A 9786-nucleotide genomic window follows, 5' to 3' on the forward strand; every position below is an offset into this window, starting at 1 on the left:
TCAATGTTTTTTTTAGTTTGACGCCACCTGGGGATCGCACACCGACCGGGCAGACTCTATACCTGGTGGTAACTCACCCAGACCAAGCCTCTGCGGTATATTTATCGAGAGGTGGGCCTGTTGTACACGCGCGTATAGTTCAACTATACTGTATTTAAGCTTCCGCGCGACAAAACGAAATGCGCGGCTAATAATAGACAAATCCCAGTCAAAATTATGACAATTCCATACATTATTGTCTAAATAAAAAATAATGAAAAGCGAACGCAGTATTGTTGGGCACATTTTTCATAACAAAAATAGCGGTAAAGGAATACTTTATTCTGTTAGCCTTAATATACGGAGTCTAACAAGTTTTATGAAAGTGCTAATATATAATGAATTCAAGATTATTCAATTTCACACATTTAAAGCAAACGTTTTTAACATCTGTGCTGTTAGAAATGTGAAGATTAAAAACATCTGTAGTTTGATTAAGTCTCTTTAGACGCCGTGGTACTATATGACACAACCCTAAACTAATAATTACATGCGCATTTGTAAAATCCGTTTGATTAGATATAGAACGCCATATACATAGATGACACCTTTTCTAGCCAACAAAACCACCGAGACCCATCTACGAGCCAATGACAGAGGCAGCTACAGCTGCAGTGCAAGTCCCGACCCCAGAGGACGTATATACCAGACCCCCTGCAACTGTAGCCACCAATACATTGGAGAAACGCTCAGACCCATCAACACCAGACTCAAAGAACATCAGCCCTCTGTCAACGAACTAGAACTGAAATCCGCTATTTCCAAACACATCCTCAAGAGCCAAGATCATTACATCATATGGGAATCCACCAAAGTTTCTACCAACAACAACTAGCGACAAAGACTACAAGACGCCAATGACGCCATCAGGAGACACGAGCCAGCCATGAACCGTGACCAGGGAACCTATCTGCCTAGTGCCTGGGACTTAATGTTTTGAAACTGTCTGTGCTAATTATCCAGTTGGTTTCCATCCATTGCACCCACTGTTTCGTCCACTGCCATTTCAATTGCTATTACCAATCAGGGATAATTTAAGTCCTGGCTTCCAGTTGACCTATCAGCGCCAGTTGACTGATGGTTTCCCTTGTTAAGTTTCCACCTTTGTTGTCTTATTACTTGTTCTTATAGGTACATATATAAGTTCTCTGCTTCATTGCAATTCTTCACCTGATAAAGGAGTAAGTATATACTCCTAAACGTTGTGTTCCTCACAATAAAGAAATTTACATCCATAAATTCACTTCTAAATGTCTTTTAAAGACTTATAATCATGTTGTTAACCATATTCTGCTCTCAACAATAAGATTAATTTATTTATCAAATATTAATCAACAAAAAACGTTCTTTGTTGTATTCATTAACAGGTTGAGTGATATTTGTCAAATCCATTGTTATCACAAGACGGGGAAGCAACTGACTTCTACTCTGGCCATAGTCATGAAGCGTTCATAAAATATTTTATCCATGTATGAGGCGAATCACTGTCCACTTCAAACAATGTATACAGGCCTTCCATCAATAGTTTGTTTTTATTATGCCTTCTACCTGGATTGTAAATATACTTGTCCACTCTATATATTTGTTAACATGTACTTGGAAATGGAATAAAATTTATTTAGATGCAAAAGAAGTCTAAGTCCAAAAACATAATGTTTGGGTACCTTTAACCACCTGCAGCCCTCAGTCCTATTCCACACAACCAATGCCTATCAGGAGTTATTCCCCCGAATAGACAACTGAAGGCATCGTCAATGTTGTCAGCAATAATTTGACATACGTTTTGGTCACGGTAATCAAACGGATGAGCAGACAGAGAATGTATAGTGTGATTAAAAAATCCGAGAGGGAAGCATGCCAACTGGGCGCCGACCTGATCGTTGAAATTGCGCAGCGTGTCAAATACCGGGAACCAGTTTCAACTCCAGCGAGGGGGATCCCATAAATAGCCGATTGTTTTCGTATTGGGCTATTTCCGGGGTTTTCTTTCCAATCTAATTTTGGGTAAGTTTTTATGATTAAGTACTGCCCTTTAAACTAGCCCACATAGCCATGGTAAATTACTTACAATTCTGAGTTAATTTTACATGCATATAAGTACTGGCAGTTTACTTGCGTTACAAACAGCATCGTATGCGATCTCGTCATGAGAATCCTCAGTCAGTTTTGACAGCACAATTTACATGAACACGATAAAGGAAGTGTTGGTCCTTGAGGCATTAGCATATCGGATTTATACAATGGTTACGGGTAATCTCATTATCCAAATGTAGCAGCCATGCAATTTCGGTGTCATCTGATAGGATTCGAACCACAGGTTATCCGATCTCAAGGCAGATGCATTGTCAACATGACCAAAGGCTCAACCTCACTAGCCTAGTGTCAGTCCTACTATTAAAATAGTGCCAACTGAAGCCTCTTCTTATATACAGTGACGTAACTACACATAAAGGCAAAACAACAATTGCCTTCATAAATTGTTTCTACCTGCCTTTCGCGGCAATCCACCGGTCTGTCTGCTAGAGTAGTTGCCCTTTATCAAAGGGAAGCTACTCTAACCCTAGTCTATGAGACGTCACGTTTGTTTAGATTCATAACGTGCCGAAGTGCATTCGGATGTACACATAATGACAAAACGAAACAAAGTAACAATTCGGGCATAATTCGGCCATTTCCAACGGTCCTAAGTCGCAGAGGTCTACAAGCACAGATATGGAAACTGATCCCACAAGGCTGGTGTCCTTGCTAAATTGTTTCGGAATTAATTTCTCCAAAGTTGCCAAAACTTGTATAATGCCTTAGCTACGTCACAGTCACACATATATGTTCAGTGTATTAGACTAATTCTTATTCTTTTGATAACAAAAGCAACTATCCCAGTTGTTTCTCCAGATTTCCGATGGTAAATTCTGACTCGATTGCCGAATGACAAAGGCGACGCCATGTTTGTTTGTAAACGCTGAAAGTAGTCCCTATATTGACCTTTGATATTTGCATCTCTAGCCGTATATGACCCTATAACGGATAATTCTATTATTCGTTGGCTTTATCCTACCGAGAAACCATTATATAAAAAATAACAATATATTGTTTGCCATTATTATTATCAAATGGAAAACTATAATATTAAGTAAAGGGGAAATACTGTCCGGGAATACTGACTGAAACCATGCTCAATTTGATATCAGAGTCAAAGTAGAAACAATGTTTTGACGAAAGATTTTATATAACTGTAGGCTTTCTTTCATAGCTGTGGTTAACATATATTTTCTCTATTCACTGTGTTTTATTGATGCAACTGACATGCGACAGTGTTACTATTTTAGGAAAATTGGGTGAAAAAATCAAAACAAGGCAAAATGGGCGCGCGCCTCACTAATACCCCCGATCATCGACTCCAACATCAGCTGAAGAACTATTTTGATATTTGAGATATAAAAAGGATTCATCACGAGTGTTTTTTAATATGGGTAATATCAACCGAGTCTTAATTAATCGGTATTTGCCGAGCCTTTGGCGAGGCAAATACTGATTAACGGGACGAGGTTGATATTTCCCATATTAAAAAACACGAGTGATGAATTCTATTTATCATTTTCACATTTTTGCTTCCCAATTAAGGAATAATTGCATTAAAAATTAACATCAGCAACTTGTCGAAATCTTACGTATAGATTGTTCGTAGTGATACATGTTTTCCATAGCCGTGTAAATCAAAATAAACAACCTCCATCGCCTTTATGGCATATTCCTTCGCTGAGAAAAAAAGTTCCTCGGATTATTTCAAACAATATACTTGAACAGACTTTTGCAGAATAATTGAAATAATGTCTCCAACATCAAAGGTATCCATGTTGCACCGGCGAAAAAAGTCCCACTTCCGGTTATCTAATTTGCATACTTATGTCATTGGGGTATGGCAAACATGTTTTTATGTCATAAGCTTATGTCATGGATAAATGCTTTAGTTAAATGATAAATTGATTTATTACCCACGTGGTAAAGATACAGGTGGTAAGATACTAAATCCGTACGTCACACGTGTGTCGTACAAAGTTTAACCTCGTTTTGATTGAATAACTGTGACCCCTGCCACATCGGAACTACTTTTTTTTATTCATAAACAAAAATCACGAGACAACAGGCCAAATTTCAACAGTAAATGAGTGAACAGCTCCGTCTGTAGCACTGCGCGCGAATAATGAATGGGAAGAGTCGCGTCCCTTGCAAGAGGCATACCGCTAGATAAACGTAGGGCTGAGGCTTAGCTACTTACGTGACCTTTTAAGGTTATCATGAATGTAAAATCACGGACATCCATTACCGTGTTGTATACAATAACTTCACATGGAGGTGCAAATGATATTTGAATGCACACTGCATACGTCCTTGAACGCGCTGAAGGGGTTAGATACAAAAACATAAAAGCAGAAGTTAATACAGTGACCTTTATAAGAACGGACACCGTTAGTCCGGAAACCTCACATTCCGGACTATCACTGCCCGGAACGCTAACATGTATTCAAAGTGACCTTAACCTGACAGTTGTTAGTCCAGACGAATTTCAATGGAATTTCCAAGTTAACAGGTGAGGTGAGGTGAAATGGGGTTTGACGTCGCGTCCAAGATTATTGCACTTACATAGCGACGTGCATGCACGTGTGTGTGGCTGCATGTACTAGTCCGGAATGATGCCGACTTATAGTGCTAGCCCACTGAGATACCATGCCGCAGTTTAACATGAATACCCCATTCAGACACAGTATACTGACTCCGAGTCGACCAGTCCTTGTTTTTAGCCCCTTAATGCTGAGCGCCAGACAGGATAACAACAAGTACCATCTTGGTATGACGCGGCCGGGGATCGCTCTCCGGACGGACGCTCTACCACTAGACCGGTCTCCCATATCTAGATTAACAGAACGTCTTTGTATAAGAAAAAATAACCTGTCTAGATTATCTGCGTAGAGGGGAAAATACCTGGGAAAATTATGTGAAAGGACCTCTGAAAATCAGTAATGACACCAGGTTTCGCGTAAAGGTTAAAGGGTAAAGGGTAAAGGGTAAACATGTCCTTTCACACAATATGCATAACAAAGTATATATAGCCCGACGCCTAGTCTGTCTTACAGACCCTGATACAAATATATATCAAATACAGCCCGTGCAAGTCTATAATGTTTGGCAAGTCTAGATCACTGCAGTATCAGTATTGTCTGAAATTGAAGAGAGTCATTGGGCCCCTTTTTGTTATATTTTTATTAAGATAACTGAACAACTGTTTTTTTCTGTACGATATGTTCATTTCAGAGACTCGATGTTAGTCTACCCGACGCCGCACAGCAGTACTACTGCCATATGACGTCAGCATGTAAACAAACCAGACAATCCAGTGACACGATAGGGCATTTACTGATTTTGTTGAAACTAATAAAAAAACATATGTTAATTTTGAATTATGTCTGATGTGTACAAGTGCAGATATTCTGCTGCATATAAGTGAAGGCAAACGTGTAAGAAATACATTCGGTGAGGTAGCGTCGTGGTTAAAGAGTTTGCTCGTCACGCGGAATACCCGGGTTCAATTCCCCACGTGGGTACAGTGTGTGAAGCCAATTTTTGGTATCCTCCGCCGTGATATTGTTGGAATATTGCTAAAAGCGACGTAAAACCATACTCACTCACATTTACAGGGTGTTTTCACGCCTTGTTTACTGACACTTACTATAATGGATCGGGCTGTCAGACTTGTCTGACATCATGGCGTTGTACGACAACGAAGTGGATCACTGTTCATTATGCTTGATTAGACTCGATTAGTTACCGACTGCTGTCGTAAGACAGGGGTACTGCTGTGTGCGGTGTTGGGAAACAAACGAATACTTGCTTTTCTATGCGCATTGTGTATAGTGGCGGGTGTTACCGGTAGACCAGGCCATGTTTACTCTTTTCCCGAACACCTGGTGTCATGTATTTATGTGTCATTTATGTGTCATGTGTGATAACACCAGGTGTTCGCAAAAGCGTGAGCGTATCCTCCCTCACCGGCGGCACCCATCACAAACACATGCAAATGCAAGTCAATTGATAACCTGAAAGAAAAAACTACGGAAACAGTACATGTAAAAAGAGGAATTGCGTAAAATTTGGAAAGAGCGTGCTCGATTGTACCTCAAAAGTTGTGCAATAAATTACCAAAGGCTGGAGTAGCTCAATATTGCTCAACACAAGGGAAAGTTGACTATTGGAAAGTCATCAGTCTTGGTATAAAGTTTTGTGGAGAGCTTTCTTGTCATGTGTATAGATATAAATTAGATATTTCTAGTTCAGATGGTTGAATCAGTGGAAGTGAACTGTTTTGATTTTACAAGCAATGGGTACATTCAGTGCCATACATGACGTATTTAGTTTGACATGACTGCATTGGACAGGTTCCAAAGAAAAAGGTCCTCCTAATGATGACACTGTCGTCCTTGGAAGCTCAGAAATCAACCCAGCACCAAAAGGTAAAAATCTTGCAGTATTAGTAGATGAATACCTCAGTATGATCGGCTAAGTTTACAATATTGTCAAAAATACGCAATACTGTCTGCGGAAGATCGGAAAGCTCCAGCCATATGGGACACAAGACGCTACAGCCAACTAATGTCATCTCTTGTCATTTCCTAACTCGACTACTGTCACAGTTTGTCAGCGTTTCAAAATGTCAGCTGCAACCTCCGGAACACAGCAGCAATAACAGTCACAAGAAGCAAAAAATTGGATCTTAATACACCAGTCCTCATGAAGCCTGACTGGGTTACTAATATCAGCCAAGATCCAAAATCGAAATTCAAGTGTTTCCATCAGGACGTCTTACTAGACAGATCTCTTGGAGGCATACAGGTTCATTAAGATCTGAAACTCGGCTACTTTTCAACACCCCAAAAGCAAAATCCAAATAGAGCTTTTGCTTACTGCTTCAACTAAATGGAGCGGCCTCCCCAATGAACATGAAGGCATACTAATTCAATGAGCACTATATATATTGGATAATAATTATTTCTGTATTAAATTAGCAATAGGTTTCCAAGTTGATTGGCTGTCTTCCACAAAGATGTGTTCCTTTGTAGCATTTGCCACCTTTGGGACTTGGAGGGGTATGCACACACATGGGTTTCACATTTCATGTAAATATACCTATCGTACCTGAGCAAGCTGAGGAATCAAACTCGAGTCCCCACCGTGACAAAGAAGCACTTTAACTACTGGGCTACCCCAAACTCCCCTTAGGAGACAGGGGACATTTAAATATAAACCTCGAAAAAATTCCACTTCGTTTCTTCATCTTATTAACTTTTTTGGCATTGTGTGCAGATAAAATGTCAATCAAGTGTGCTTCCATCACCAAACCTATGGTTCCATAACTTTCCCGAACAGAAAGATTATCTCTTTACTGAACTGAGTTTGGTTATATCAAGGATTTTCAGATTAAAACGGAAGAAAAGCCCCAAGTGATACACGACGAGGTTTAGAGTAGCAAATGTCTATCAACCACGCGTTCAGACGCTGTTGCGTGAGTTATTCTTTTACTTGGTTTTAAGGTCTGTCTGTCCCCAATATTCTCAAATGCCGCCCGAATCTGTTTGAGAATTTTAATAGTGAAAACTGACCAAGTGACATTACACAGTAGAGTAAGTCAGGGTTAACGTCACGTCACAGTGATTCATTACACGATGTGTCTGCTTGATGTTTGAATAAATCATTGACTGGGACATTGTTGCAACACTTGCAAATCAGTCACTTAGGCAAATTTAGCTCGTAATTTACTTCGTGAGGCAAGACGTTTTTGATGGTGTAGCATATCTTAAGTCCGAAAACCACGGTGACCTGACATGCTTCATCGACGAGTTACCAATACTGAAATTAGCTGAAAAAATAAAATTAACGAGTCATATTTAGATATTTTAAGATTATTTCTTGTGGGTTCCGGTGTAGGTATTGTTATTTGCTGACCCCCACGACACAAAGATTGTCATAAGTCAGTGATTAAGCAGGAGTTTGACGCTTTTTGCAATATCCAAACCATATCATGGTCACCAGAAACTGGTTTCACACCCTGTACCCATGTGGGAAACCGATCGTCTTTTAGACCCCCTACTCTCACCCCCGACTTATAGTAAGGACGGTTGCAATGTGTTTGATAGTGTGTCGCTATGCCCCGAGCGCGTGGAATATACCTAAAAAATGTTAATTGACAGTTGAAATGATCAAGCTATATGGCAAATTATATTGTCAGTGGCATGTGTGATATCAATAATATAGGCTAAAGACCCATAGTGGTATCTATATAAAATAAAGAAAATATTTCTATAACCACAAGAAATCTCTGCTAAAAGTAGAAACACTGTGCGATTCCGATTAAGCATCACTTGACGTGATATAACTGAAATACTGCTTGAATGTGGACACCCTCGGTCTGATGTACTCACGCCCTGTATTTGGCACAATATTTTCAATGTACAGTTTGAATATATGTTTTCTGGCACATTTATTTCAGAATATTGTTTACGATAGCTTTTTTTAAACTTTGGCCACTGAAAAAGAATGTGAAAAAACATTTTAAGAAAACGCCATCATTCATTTGTTTAACAGGTTTTCTTTGCCATTAATCTTATTTACGAGCATGTTTGATTTCAAAAGGGATTTGAAATGCGCATTAACATTGGTTTGTAAAGGAAAGTGACCTTCGCATTTGAAGGGTACTTCCGGTTGAAAAAAATGTTTCAAAACTATTTCTGTAAACACCGTTAACCAACAGTAATTCAGGGCTGCCCTCACATGCTTAGGTTTCTGGTGACAATCGGTGTTATCTACAGCGCACATATCCCAAAGTCAGGTGGAGGCTGGAGGCGAGGAATAGGTGCATGGAGGGTGGAAGGGGGGCGTGGATGGGATGAAGGGGGGGGGGGGGGGGGGGGGGGGGCGTGAAGGGGCGGTGCGCTGCTTTTGGATAACCCGTCTCACATTAAAACATATGCGATAGATCATCTGATATTTCATCTACGTAGATGATACTACTCGCATCCACGTAGAAGTTATTTTCATTCACGTATCTCATATTAATCTACACAGAAGAAAATGACCGCCTCCGTGATCTAGTGGTAGGGCGTGCGCCCTGAGAGCGAAAGGTCGGGATGGGACAGTTACTAAAAGTCTGGCTGTACCTCAAGAGGCTGAGAGGGTGACTTGAGTATTTCTTCCCTAACTACACATACACCAGCAGAGGTCCAAGACAAAACCCAACACAGTAAAGAGGTCCAAGACAGAACCCAACACAGTAAACCTTTAACCAGTAAGCCCTACTCTAACTACACACACACCAGCAGAGGTCCAAGACAGAACCCAACACAGTAAAGAGGTCCAAGACAGAACCCAACACAGTAAACCTTTAACCAGTAAGCCTACCCTAACTACACATACACCAGCAGAGGTCCAAGACAGAGCCCAACACAGTAAAGAGGTCCAAGACAGAACCCAACATAGTAAAGAGGTCCAAGACAGAACCCAACACAGTAAACCTTTAACCAGTAAGCCTGCCCTAACTACACACACACCAGCAGAGGTCCAAGACAGAACCCAACACAGTAAAAGGTCCAAGACAGAACCCAACACAGTAAACCTTTAACCAGTAAGCCTACCCTAACTACACACACACCAGCAGAGGTCCAAGACAGAACCCAACACAGTAAAAGGTCCAAGACAGAA

The sequence above is a fragment of the Haliotis rufescens genome, unplaced genomic scaffold (genome assembly GCF_023055435.1).
Source record: "Haliotis rufescens isolate VD_foot unplaced genomic scaffold, xgHalRufe1.0.p SCAF_82, whole genome shotgun sequence".
In the NCBI taxonomy this organism is placed as follows: Eukaryota; Metazoa; Mollusca; class Gastropoda; order Lepetellida; family Haliotidae; genus Haliotis; species Haliotis rufescens.